This window comes from Grammomys surdaster, unplaced genomic scaffold (assembly GCF_004785775.1).
Source record: "Grammomys surdaster isolate TR1022 unplaced genomic scaffold, NIH_TR_1.0 126546, whole genome shotgun sequence".
Lineage (NCBI taxonomy): Eukaryota > Metazoa > Chordata > Mammalia > Rodentia > Muridae > Grammomys > Grammomys surdaster.
This window is the reverse complement of record NW_021621338.1, coordinates 8,942,555-8,957,622: the sequence shown is the minus strand read 5'-3', so window position 1 is coordinate 8,957,622 and position 15,068 is coordinate 8,942,555. Positions and strand designations below refer to the sequence as shown.

Sequence of the window (15,068 nt, the reverse complement as noted above, 5' to 3'; positions counted from 1 at the left end):
GTTTCTAACATCTATCCAGATGACTTTGCATGGCTGCCCTGAACATAGCTATCTACTGCTCTCTTCTAGACTGCAAAGATAATCTTGAGCTCTAGATGACTAACAAAACAGCCCTATATAGCACAATCCCATTATAGGTTTTTGCCAGATCACCTATATTATATGGCAGTAGCAGCAAAATGTATATATCTATGGTATATAAATAAGCCACAGGTCTATACAGCACTTAGAATAGTAAAACATGCTGCAGAGAGAGCTTGGTGGATAAGAATATATACTGCTCTTGCGAAGGAATTAGATTCAATTAAGAACAATTATCAATTAATGCCCAAATGTCTGAAACTCCACCTCCAGAGTATCTGACACTGTCTATTTTATTTTTGCAGGCACCTGAACCACACACAAATACACTTATTCAGTACAAGTGCATACACATAATTAAAAATAAATTTTTAAAAAAATAGATATAATTAAAAATAATAAATGAACACACAAAAGTATTGGCACCAGCAAATAGGGCTCACTGAAGGACTTCTTGGGATTATCTACCATAAAAACACTCCATTATACTTTAAAAGAATTAGAAATTCAAAATAAATTAACATATTTAGATAATACAAACATTTATTTGATAAATGAATAAAGTTATATCTTACTGTAGTTTATTGGCTATGTAAGTACGCAACTGATGAATTTTAGTATATGTTTATACCAATTTAATACTTCTAGGTCTTTTTGTAATCTATGTTACTTATAACTTATCTTAATTACTCAGACACTATGAACCTATTACCCAACAACTGTAGATTTATTAAATACCAGTGAAAATCTAGTTTTCCATCATTACCAAAGCTATCTCTCTACATTTCCTTCGAGGCTTCTTTAATCATAAACATTATTCCTGTCATTCCATAGCTTATTTAAATTAAATATTCCATGTGAAATGTGTATATGTAAAGTACATTTACTTATGTTTATTATTGTGGTTTAGAAATTTATGTAATACAATAAGGTATTTACATATATATACATATATATTTGGATTATTATTTTTATTAAGCTTTGCCCATGAATTTTACTCTACCTTCATAATAATGACAGGAAAATATGTTGTTCATGAGGATCATAACTCGTGAATATGATTCTTTGCAGTAGATTTGTCATTAAGAGTCAAAAATAATTATACGTATACACAGGCATAATATTTGGAGAAAAAAAGTAGTTGTTACCAAAATGACTACTTCATTTTTTAATTGAATCTTCTTTTCTATATTTCCTACTTTGATTTCTAGTATTTCTTTCTTTAATTGCATAGCACTGTATCATGCTATATCATTGTAAAGTTAGACACAGTACTATATGCCTTAAATTATGAATGAATGAATGAATGAATGAATGTTTGTTGTGCAAAACACATAATCAGATACAAATGAGAATGTTGTGTTTTGTAGATCCTCATTTCATGTTGAAACTGAGCAATAATGCCACTGAACTCATTAAAACCTCACAAGGCTCGTGGTACCTCTTCCTGGTCTGTATAAATGGTGACTAACTACTGATGCAAAGATGAAGAAAATCATCTGATGATCCAACACCATAAAACTGTGCAGGGAACCACAGTAGTTCGGCTTTGTGAATTCACATCTGCGTTGCTCTGTGAATCTTAAAAAATGCAGCTGATCAAGTCACTTATCCATGCTTCTATAATTAATCACAGTAAACTCATTGGTGCAGCAAACTTGATTTGGATGGATTTTTTCATCTCATCTGCTGTTGTCCTCTTTTATTGAAGTCAATGTAATTATCCTTCCCCAGAAAGACTATTGTAACACATGGCACCTGAACAAAGACAAACAAAATGAGAGGTGGGTCTGGGAAAACATGTTTGCATGACGCTAGTTATGTGTACTAAGACATGTAAATTATCCTGCACAATCTGAGCTATGGTGTTTTACAAAATATTTAATTTCAATTTAGGGCTTCTAAGCCACCTTTGATCACTCCGTTCCTGGATAAAAGACACACAATTTTATTATTTACAATAAGCTTTATTTTCATAGAAAGAACAATGAAGAGGGGAGCTCTGACAGGATTCACTCTCAGGGATGTGAAATGTTGGAACCTGCTGCTTGCTTTCCCTGACCAATCCTACCTAATGCTGTATTCAGAAACTTGCTTCTAAAACAACTTCAGAAAGGACTGCTGATCCCAGATGACTTTGGATTGTCCAGCCTTTTAGACTATTCTACTCAGGATTTCAGTTAAGATCTAAACTTTCTCAGCACATAGAGATTAGACAACAAATAATCGAACTAGTTGTCTTTTGACTTAACCATTATTTCCAATTCCCTTTTGGGCCCCCAAACAGGAATTCCTTGCCTCATTATAGAATTTTTGTCATTTTAAGGAATGATTACAAATAATCATGTGTAATCCCACACCATGTCTACCTGCACATTGCTATGCTTCTCACAACAATGATAATGGAATATACCTCTGTAGCCAGGTAAACACTTTCCTTTACAAAAATTGTCTGTTGACATTATAGGCCTGGATAGGTGGAAATGAAAACAGATTGCTTAGATTTTTGGGACTTCTATTTTTCTTTCTTAGGTAAAGAGAAGAGGGTTGAAAAGAAAAAAGGGAGATATGGTAATATAATAAAGTAGATAAATAGCAATGAATTATTAAATCAACTCTTAAGCAAAATCATTTTATAACCATAAACTTGATAGAGATCTTTACATTTTGATAAAAAATTAAAGTTATATTTTGTTATATCTACACAGACTTTTCTGTATAGATACAGGTTTAATGTTTTCATTGAGGTTCACTCCATTATCATCAAGGCAGGAAAATAGCTTCATCAAGGCAGGCATGGTGCAGGTGGAGCTGAGAGTTCTACATCTTTTCTCTTATGATATTTGTCCCTTTCTGATTCTCTTACTTTTCTGTGTTATCCCATCCATTGGTCTTATAGCACTTATAAATTTGAGCCCATTAAAACTCAATTATGTATCAGTAAAAAAAAATAACAAACTCAATTATAAACACCCCTAAATAGGACATTCTTCCAATAACTACTTTAAGAAATTCTGGGAGATCTACTATTTGATCCAGAATATAATGACAGCTTTCACAAGCAGATACCTTCAAGCTTAGTTCCACCAAGAAGGTCGTTAGGAATATGTATTTCCCAGTGCTCTACCTCAGTCTGCTTGTGGTTAGGAACACAATGGGGGAGTGGTTTCATTAGACTCGATAGTATAGCTTTGCACAATCATGATCAAAAATGTAAACTAGCATGTCTTCCATTGTTCCTTTGTATTAGGCCGAAAAACAAACAACAGATTCTTCCCATAATCTATACAGGAACAAATAGGCCAGTGTTGAGTCACATTTCTGGCTGTGGTTATAAGACAGCACTAGGGAGGGGAAATCAAACACTCATTCCCTTCTTTGATAATTGATGACAGGTTTCACAAACATTACTAGAAAAGAGTCAGGGTTAGCTGTAGAATTTGAAAACAACAAAAGGAGCCTGGATATAACTTCTGAGATTATTGGAACCACTTATATTTCAACACAGATGTCACACATATAGTGATATTTTTAATATTATCACTTTAAAATGCCTCCTTTATGTATATTCCTAAATTTAAGTTGAAAATTTAACATATATCCCTGTACCAACAGAGTTGCTTACTTCCCTGTACACTATTACATTTCTGGGTTTCATAAATTTACAGTATTAAGACCACACAAAGTATATCATAGTGAGTGACTACTAAATAGATGTTAAGTAGAACTTCTATTCAATTGTAATAAACACCTAGCTTTCCTCAACTAAGCATTTTAGTCATTGTTATGAAGGCAGTGTAGAGTTAAATATTCAGTTTGTGTTATGCAAAGGCTTATAAATTAATGTTAGTGCCAAGGATAAATACTTCAAATGATTGAAAATTTAATATACTAAAATGCTCAATTACCATAGATGGAGAAACCAAGATATTCCATGGCAAAACCAAATTTACACAAAATATTTCCACAAATCCATCCCTACAAAGGATGATAGAGGGAAAACTCCAACACAAGGCAGCTTGTCCCATCAGGGGTATAGGCAAGCAATAGTGGGTCAGGAACATGTGTCCAATACAGCTTTCCAGTCACCATTGTCAAGGCAGTCAGAAAGCTAACAGGTCAGCATCATTCTTTGTCCCAGCATCAGTATGTCTTACCTGTCACTCTGGCAGCCACCATGCTCTTTATGGTCAATTTTGGAGAAGGTACCATGAGGTGCTGAGAAGAAGGTATATTCTTTTGTTTTTGTTCTATAGATATCTGCTAAATCCATTTGGTTCATAGCTTCTCTTAGTTTCACTGTGTCTCTGTTTGGTTTCTATTTCCATGGTTTGTCCATTGATGAGAGTGGGGTGTTGAAGTCTCCCACTATTATTGTGTAAGGTGCAATGTGTGCTTTGATCTTTAGTAAAGTTTCTTTTATCAATGTGCCCTTGCATTTGGAGCATAGATGTTCAGAATTGAGATTTTATCTTGGTTGATTTTTTCCTTTGATGAGTATGAAGTCTCCTTCCTTATCTTTCTGATAACTTTTGGTTGAACGTCAATTTTATTCAAAACTAGAATAGCTACACCAGCTTGATTCTTGGGATCATTTGCTTGAAAAATTGTTCTCCAGTCTTTACTCTGAGGTATTGTCTTTCTTTGTCACTAAGGTGTGTTTCCTATATGCAGCAATATTCTGGGTCCTGTTTACATACCCAGACTCTTAGTCTATGTCTTTTTATCAGGGAATTGAGTCCACTGATGTTTGAAGATATTGAGGAAAAGTTATTGTTGCTTCTTGTTATTTATGTTATTAGAAGTGGAGTTATGTTTGTGTGGCTATCTTCTTTTGGGGTTTTTGGAAGAAGATTAGTTTCTTGCTTTTTTAAGGCTCTTTTAAATGTCAGGTTAAAATTACTTTGGTTTCTTCTACTGTATTTAATGTAAGCTGCATTAATTGTACACTTTCTAATTGTGTTAGTGTGTTGAAACCTTGCATGTCTATTATGGAAGTCTATCAACCAGCTTTTCTTTTATTGCTCTGAGTATTACATAACCTTGGTATTCTGAAAAAAACTTGCAGTACTGGAAGAAATGAGTCAGGCTTTAAGCAGAACCAAGAGGGTAGTGGGCTTGATTATTTCTGGTATAACAGCTTTGATTATATTAATTGCTTTCCACTGCTTCTGCAATTGCTTTGACACAAGAATTAAGACAGCTACTTTTGTTAATCATTTAGCAAAAATTGTTAGTAATGTGTTGAGTATACAAGAGGATTTAGATAGGCATTTGGAACAATGGATTGATGCTCTTTATCCTCTTCAAATTATTGGAAGGATATTCAGAGTTTAGGAGTAAGGACCCATCTTGAGGGTCATGCCAAATACCATTGGATTTGTGTTACTTCTAAAATTTACAATGATAGTCATTATAATTAGGAAAAAGTTTAAAGACATTTGCAGTATATTTGGCATAATTCTAACACATCTCTGGATGTTTTAACTTTGCAAAGCAAGCTTATGAATTTAAAGAATGCTGCTCTGCTGAGCATTGATGTGGCAGATACTGCTGATAAAATTACCCATGACCTGAGGTCAGTATTTCTATTTTGGTCAAGCTTCAAGAACGGTACATATAGCTTGATCATGTTAGCCCATTTTGTCCTGGGAATACTTTTATTCAAGGGGAGGCCTGGGGCCCTGTCATGGTTGTTGATGCTGTGGTGTGATTTCAGAAAGAAGCTTATTTAGCATGGCTGCCCTCTGAGAGCCTCAACAAGGAGCTGAAAGAATCAGATGCAGATAATAGCACCCAAGCAATGGACAGAAGATTTTCATATTTGCATACTTTAAACACAGGGCACTGTATCGAAGCCTCTGTTCTGTACAGCTGAGAATCTCTGAGTCTGAGGGACAGAAAGGACATCTCAGCCTTTGTTGGATATTCTAGGTATTTTCATGCCCAGGCTTGTGTACAGGTGTATTATAACACAATTAGGGGAATGCTTTTAACGTCATTTGTTTTGAAAAAAAAAAAAAAGATATTCCTAGTTTAAGATGAAATGCCATTAGTTTTTTTAAAAAACCAAAACAGTTTTAAAAAAAAAAAAAAAAGCATGCCTTTATAAAATCGTATGAGATTCTCTATAGAATTATGTAATTTGAAAGAATAATTTTTTCACATTTGCTAAAGTAGATCCAATAATCTTGAACATAACAGTCAAAGATAATTTATTGTAGGAGGCAATGAACAAAAACAACATTATTTCTATTGTCTGGATTCTTAGAAGGAAAAATCTTTAACTGAGGCATGATTAAAAAGGTTTCCATACTAGACATTATGCAGTTAAAGCACATGTGCAAACTCAGACACTGCAATGCACAGATGCATTGTAATTAGCCACAGGTGTTATCATACAACATTCATAACCTGCTGGGTCAAATTTAGCAATGTGGATACCTGCGTCATTTTGGCAAGATAAAATAAAGTCAACCTGTCATTGTATTATAAACAGATGATCTGGGACACATTTTCTATCTGCATGCATAACAAGAACAAATCATCACAATGATACAAAGAAATGAATATGAATTCATGCACATCTTTCATCTATCATTCAGAATGTCTTCGTCTATAAATATGAGTCTTTATATATAAAAAAGAAGACTAAAAATACTTCAAGCTTATATATTTCAAGTGAAATATTCAAAGCACAGTAGATCTCATAATAAAGCGAATTGTAATAGAAATTTGGATACAGGAACTATCTGGCAAAGAATTTCAGCAGCTAATTAGATAATTGAATACCCATGACAATCAGTTGATTTCCAAAATTAGCAGGCCATTTGCTAGAAATATAGGTTTATTCGTAGCCTTTTATGTGTATAAACAGGCATGTGGCCATCTGTCTGTAAAACCAAGCTAGAGCTTCCATCTGATTTTTCAAAAAGAAACTTGCCTAGCATTTGTCATCCATTAGTCTACCACAGCCACATATAAGCCCTTAACTTGTGCCTTTCAAAAAAGAGTGATTTGAGGCAACTTTTTTGTTTTCGTTTCTTTTCTTTTCTTTTAAGAGAAGCTTTAAGACAAAATCATTTCTAGCAACAAAAGTAGCATTGGAGAGAAAGAGGGTGAATAATTGTGTTCACTGCATTTTAAAACAGAAGCTAATTAATTGTTCCTAGTCACTTAAGGCTTCTCAAATGAGACTTTTATAACTCATAATATATTTAAATGTGGAAGACAATAAACAAAAGTAAAGGAAATTATGAACATATTCACACAGGCAGGCATTCTACTACTACCTTTGCAGCAAGATTTTCATATTTGCATACTTTAAACACAGGGCACTGTATCGAAGCCTCTGTTCTGTACAGCTGAGAATCTCTGAGTCTGAGGGACAGAAAGGACATCTCAGCCTTTGATGCTCACTTACATGCTTACTTACCAGAGAAAAGTTGTCATGGAAATCACATTCATTGGAAGTAGATATTATATGAATAATCAATAAAGCTTCCCCTGAGATAAACAATACAATATTTAAGGCTATTCATTATTGCAGCATAATATAGCCATCCTACTCAGAACAGCTGTTTATAATTCTTGAATATTCATTACATGTCTACTTCCTATGATCTATTGCACCTAAAGACCTGGATCCAAATCAAACACTCTAATAAGTTAATGTAGAAACACCAGTAAACAATGAAATACTAACTCATAAATAAGCTCTCACCCCTCTTCAAGGTAAGTTCTCTTAGCAAAAGACAAAACCCATAGTAAATCCCACAACCAATCAATGTAAAGAGTTGTTGAGCCCAGCCTCAGTGGCTACATCTACATATCAACTTGCACATCTAAGTTTGTGCAGGGGGGAAATGGTTAACTCACACGTGGCATGGGTTCTTGAATCTTGTTGGGCTGTTGTGATTCCCACAGCTCCAAAGAGAGTGGACCACAGGAGTCTTGACTGAGTTTACTCTGCAAACGCTATGGGGCCCCACCTGGCAGTGGGGGGGACGGGAGTTCTAACTCTGTCTGAAGTTCCATGGGGTGCAGAGCTATTGGATTGGGGCTCCCTGGGCCAGGAGGTGGATGGGGACCAACTGGTCTCAAGCCCTTGGGCTCTTAGACACCACTGAGAGACCACAGAAGGACCAAGACTGAGGGCGTGTGGGTGCGTGACTGGCTGGCCCACAGCCAAGAAAAATGAGGTGGGAGAGACAAAAAGGAGGCCCCGGCAGCGTCCAGCAGGAAAGACTCAGTTACTGTACTCACTTAGCAGACTCGGAGCCTGGCTAGCTTGCTTGAAGAGGAGGTCCCCATGGCTAGAAAGCAGAAAGGTCCTCTAGGCGAAAAGTTAGGCAAGGTGGTTGCACCAGCTCAGCATTAAAGGCCCTCTCTGCGTTTTCCCACAGCGAGCCCCAAAGACATGAAAAACTCCATGGTTCCAAAAGGGTTTATTTTCATGGCAGATGGTAGATGGATCTGGATGTACCCCCATGAAACTCAGGGCATACCTGAGCTAAATAGGCAGGGAGGAAGGGGGGAGGGTCTGGGGAAGAATGTTTAATTGGCTCTGCCCTCTGGCCTTCATTAGTATGTAAATCTCTCTAGGGCCTGAGGCCTGTAGTCATGCCCCTTACCTGAGGGAAGGGCTACAATGGCCTACCTGACTGAACAGTGCAGGTCAAATGGAGATCTTAGACCACGTGTTAGGAGCCTGGATTCTGGGAGCACAGCAGAATGAATGCCAGTCCCTTGCAGGGTCTCTGGGCTACTTCTGCTAAAAACCAAGACCCCTTTAACAGCCCAACATCCCACTCTCTTGTTCTCCCCAGTAGAGCACTGGGTTTGAGATAGCCGGAGACCCAACAGGTAGACCATTGCCTGGTGAGGGACGGCATGCATCTCCCCATGCTCCTGGAATCCAGACTCCTCCCACATGTGGCCTACACCTCCATTAGCCTGCATCTTTCAGACATGTTTGGCTCAAAGTAGCTTCTCCCAGAGAGGTTTTGCATCACCATCCAGGTAGAGGGCATGACTGACAGAGATTTCCATATTCATGAGTTACCTAAGGCCAGGAGTGTAACTAAAAAAAACCAAAGGGTAATTAAAGAATGCTTAAAATGTGAAAACTCATCATTCCCTGGAGCAAACCAATTGGTGATCCAATACCAAATAGCCAGTCTTGAAAAAAACACGTGAATGTAGTATTATTCAGAAGAAAGATATTATAGTTACACATTTGCATATAATAACAAGTAATTTAAAAAATGAATTTTAAAAGTTAACAAGGAAAGTGATATGCAGAATAGTTAGAATGATAAAGATGAAGGGAGAAATGACATAATTATAGTCTCAAAACTAAAAGAAAAATATCAGAAAGCCCAAATCAAGAATAATGAATTACAACTCCTGTTATTGGCCAAAAAACCTAATAAGTCACATATTCAGCTCAACATGGAGCTGAATCTTTAATATTAATAATAATTAATAATAATCTTAAATAATCTTTATATGAGTAAAGTATGAGTTTTTCACCAAAGAAAATTAGAGTTCACTTTTAAAAATATAAAAGGATAATAATATCAAGGCAATGAATTCCCATTTCTTTCACAGTCCCCAACGGCCTCCTTGTGGAAACAAAATTGATTCAAAGAAATCAATGATCAAGTGCCAGAATCAGAAATTGAATCTATATCTCCATGTTTCTAGAAAGAATACACCTGCTGATTTTCAAGTTAGGAAGATCCTCTATCATTTCAGAAGAAATCGGAATGTGTGGTCAAAGAGTTGGTTTCTATCAAAGATTTGTGTTCTTTCCCCATTAAAAAAAATTAACACTAGGAAGTTCCTCAGCAATTGCTCAAATACTTTATTGTGTTAGAAAGTGATCTGTAGAACAAAGACAAAAATACAATTTCTATTGTGTCTATTGTTCAGTAGTTAAGTAGTACGTTTGACTTTATAGTCTATTCTTTATTTACAGAATAATAATACTTGGGAGGGTACTTAGTACTAAAAGGAACAATTGACTCTGATCTGAGGAACTGAGGACAGTTTCTGGTCTCCACCTTTCAGAGACCTTCCTGAGGAAGGTCCTAAATTTGGACTATCATCTGCTTTGAAGAGTGGTCCTTCTTGACATATTCCTAAGAAGTCACTTAAAACTTAATAATCTTTGAGATTTTCTGAAACCAAGTGTCAAAATACATAGCAAGTAGTGACAGCTGCTCTTTCATGTTGTGACCTCTCATAGGTATTCAAGTACTTTAAATAGACAGTCATCTATAATTATAAAACATACACAAAGTATTAAGAATTAATACCAAAATATAAATTATTAATAATTTCTGTATTGCTTTATTATTTTTATATAGTTAATTAGTTTTGTTATTGATTATAGTACTTTTTATGTAACTTATTAAGTAGAAATTATCATAATTTGAATATGGTTTGGTTCTTTGGTTTTCAGAGCTAGGCACTGAACCCAGGGCCTTTCATATGCTTAGCTAACTATAGCATGGAGGTGATTCTCCAGTCCTAGATATACTTAGATTAAGAAAACTATATTAACCTCTTTTTCCAGTTTTTATATTTAGCTACTAGATATTAAGAAATATGTAGAGGTCTCACATTATGTTTCTGCTCAACAACATTGTGTAGAGATTTACATAGTATATTGTTTAGTATATTGTTTGTTCTACCACAGTCAAATCTCAGATATAGGCATGGGATGTTAATATTGATGCAGAGAAGCAAAGTCATCAAGAAAACATGAAAAAAATTGAAACACTATACTCATTAATGAATGTGCAAATGAACACAGTACCTTCTCAAATTGAAACTTCAATGACCCTCCCTGAAGACAAAAAAAAAAAAAAGCAGACACCTTACAATTAAACAAAAGCAACAACAAATCCTTCATGACATCTTATTGTCTGTGAACTTTCAATGCATTTGAAATTTCCATGCTTTTGTTTTTAGGTAAAATAGTTAAAGCAGAAGTGACTGTATTTGCTTTCTTTCCAGTACCAACATTTGGATAGGAAAAGATACATCCTAGAGATCCTGGAGATCTGCAGATCTTACAGTCCTAATCAAAGAAAACCCATTGGGCTGAGGATGTACACTGGTAGAGCCCGGGCCTAGTAGTGAAGTAGTCAAGATTGCTAGTACTGCAGCTCCTCCAGCCCCAACAAAGTGGTCAATTACTCAACAGCATCTTTACTGGGTGTATTTGAAGAAGATGTTACTGCTATTTCCAATTATATGAACCCATTGTATCAAGCGATGCATCAGATTTACGATGCACAGAATGAATTAAGTGCAGCAACATACCTGAGTTAGAAAATTTGAGAGAATATGAAAAATGGAGTTTTCTTCTGAGGGGTGATAATGAAGTTATGAGCTCTACTTTGCAGCAGCTTTCCAAGACCATAAATGATATTTGCCTCTTTGGATATTTCATGTAAATTGACCTATGTAATTTGTAGATTTTAAGCTTAGTTCTTGTCATGCAGTACTTTCAACTCAACTTGTTGATATTATGATGTTCCCCATTTTCCAGTTTAAAGAAAGAGAGCTGAAATAAATACTGACACTAAAAGAGGTATTGCTAATAATTACCATGATGCTTCAATTAATAAGTACATCTGGTTGTCAAAAAAGAGAGAAAATGATAAGATAAAGTATAAAGTAACAGTGGATCTGAATACTTCCAGGAAAAATACAACACAAGACCATGATACATTATTTTTGTGCATTAAATATTCTTCAGTACAAGAAGAAAATAGCTTTGTTAGATCCTCTACTTGGATACATCCAGGTGCAGATAAGTTTCTTTAAGATGGGTTCTGAAAATCTCAATGGACAACTGGAAGAATTTTTAGCTAACACTGGAACAAGTATACAGAATGTTCTAAGGAAAATGGATGGTGATATAGAGATCATGCAACATACAATAGAAGACTTGGAGGTAGCCAGTGACCCTTTATACCTTCCTGACCCAGTTTCCTGTCAATTCAAATTTTATCCAAAATGCTGGATACCTGAATGCTAGGAATAAAACAAGCTTGGTGTCATCTAGCTAGGATAGACAGTTTTACCTTACAAAGTGTGGAAACTTAATGAGTCAAGCCTGAGGATATGTGACAGGAGGCCTAGCCATAGGCATAGACAACTGTTGAGTGATGACTGTGAACTGTAAAGACAGAAGATATTGTTTTCAGATCACTTCTTTTGGTGGAAAAAATTCTTCAATTTTGCAAGCAGAGAGTAAAAAAGACCATGAAGAGTGGATCTGTACAATAAACAACATATTTAAATAAATATACTTGAGTGAAATCCAGAGGAAACTGGTGTAAAGTGAATCAATGTTCTAAAAGCAATCATGCCTTCCCCATCTTTGCATCAGAGATATGAGAGACTCTGTCCAGGAGGACAACCTCAGCCACCAACAACTTGAATCAGCAGTTCAGGATCCTGGGGATTGGAGTCTACAAATTTGGCTGCCCTCTCTCTCAATTCTCTTGGTGCTCCAGATACTCCAATACAGTTTGGTATAATTTCTCCTATGTGTGAAGATCAGCCTGGCCAGGCAAAAGCCTTTGACCAAGGAGACAAGCGTACAAATCCATTTGGAAGATCTGGAGGAAGCACAAAATCAAAAACTGAAGACTCTTTTTTATCAGTTATTTATTGTCCAGCTCCTTGGTTCTATAGAGGTAAAGTCACGTGACCCTCCAGATGTTGTCTATGAAACAACATGCTAGATCATAGCTGCTCAGGACACCAATATCATCTTTCATATGACAGAATCACATTTATTAGTCACTTGAGACTGTGTGTAAATAATTATCTGCATACCCAAGTTACAAGGCTCAGATTTCTATTACCATGTGCAGTACTGTATGCTATGCACCAGGAAAATAAATGACTTTTTGGATTTGTTCTCTGGACATCAGGCAGAAGAAATGAGAGTAATTTGTCATCAGTCTGATATATATTTAAATCAAACATTGAGGGGGAAAAGATTTGTGATTCTGTTGGATTGGCAAACCACATAGCTTTGTATGCTGAACTGTATCACAGGGCATCAGAAAAACAAAAAGAAATAGAGAGTAAAAGAGAAACAACAGAAAGAACTCAACAAACAAAAACAGATTGAGAAGTACTTGGAAGAACAGAGTCAGTTGATAGCTGCCTGCAGTAGACCAAACCAGGCTGGTACTGAGGACCAGCTTGTTCAACCAGAAGAAAGTGATTTGGGAGAAGGAAGAGAGAGAGAGAGAGAGAGAGAGAGAGAGAGAGAGAGAGAGAGGGGCATAAACTTTTTGCTTTTTGATTAGAATGTGGAAAAACGTATCCATGCTAAAAAGATTAAGAAAGAGATTAAGCTTTATATTTTTGTGTTTCAGCTTCATTTAAAAAGACTGAACTTGATAACAGGTTATATTGAGCATTTCCCCTTAAAAAAATAAAATACTATGCTTTATCATCCAACTCTGCTTTCCTAAACAAGAGCTGCTTAATTTTCTAAAGTAGATTGCTGCAGAATTACTGTTACTCAAGATATTTTTCCTTTACATTGTGAACTTTTTATCTTGCACTGTAATCAGCTGTCTCCATAAGAAATCATTTACTCTCCAGATTCTGATATTCATGTGTATACTCTCTCCTTTTCATTAGGAATGTCTTATGGGTAGTTAGGGAGTATTCAACTAAATGAGCTTAAAATCCTTCTTGTTTCTCCTTTCCTCTCCTCTGTATTCCTCTCTGTGTAACTTTTAGCTCCACCTCTCTTTTCCCTGTCTGATCACAGTCCTCCTGCTGCACTAATATTTAAATAGATTGGACAGGGAAAATCTTGTCACACCCACACGCCTTTAAACAACTGATTTTGCTTTGATTGTGTTTTATTCTCTCATAGAATACATCTTGGCCATATTTTTACTCTCTCATCTCTTCCAAGTCCTTATTCAACATTTTTCCCCACATCTACTCCTCTTCTATTACCGTTCAGAAAACAATTAGTTTGGACAACTGATTCTAGATAATGAATTCAGAAAACAACCTGGAAAAAAGACAGCATCTTCAACAAATACTGCTTGTCAAACTATATGTCTACATGTAGAAGAATACAAATAAATACATACTTACCACTCTGCAAAAAAAAATCAATATAAAAACAAATATACTGTACCTGATAGAAGAGAAAGTGGGTAGTACCCCAGAACTTATTTGTTCAAGAGGAGACTTCCTGAACAGACCACTGATAGTACAGGCACGGAAATGACCGATCATTGAATGAGATGTGATGAAACTTAAATATCTTCTCTAAGGCAAAAAGCAGCAGTATATAGCATGAAAACTATTTTTACCAACTTTATATCAAATACAGAGAAAATATCCAATATATGTAAGTAATTAATGAAGTTAGGTATTAGAAAGCCAAATAACCCAACTTTTAAAAATGTAGTAAATATAAACAGAATTACTAAAAGAGGAAATTGAAATAGATGAGAAGGACTTAAAGAAATGTTCAATATCCTTAACTAGTATTGAAATGCAAATCAAAACTACTGCCTTTTTTACCTGTCAAAATGTTCAATATCAGTAACTCAAGTGACAGTTCATGCTGGTGATCATGTGTAATAAGAGGAAACCTCACTCATTGATGGTGGGACTGTAATCTTGAAAATCTGTATGGCAGTCCTGTGGATAGTTGGGAATTTATCTTCCTCAAGATCCAGCTATACCACTTCTGGTCTTATGCCTATAGGACATTTCATTCTACCACAAATACCCTTGTCCAACTGTGTTCATTTCTGCTCTTATACATAATAATAAGCAGAAACTGGAAACAGCATAGATGTCCCTAAGCAGAAGAATGATTAAAGAAAATGTAGTTCATTTACATAATTTATAATTATTCATTTGTTTAAAAATGACATTATGAAATTTGCAGGCAAATGGATAGAAACAGAAAAAAA

The 15,068-nt window shown here is 35.5% G+C and overlaps 1 pseudogene; it reads left to right on the top strand.

The window, feature by feature from the left end:
• The window catches only part of LOC114614917, an 81,955-nt pseudogene extending 68,597 nt beyond the window's left edge, over positions 1-13,358 (top strand).
• The last annotated feature ends 1,710 nt before the right edge of the window (positions 13,359-15,068 follow it).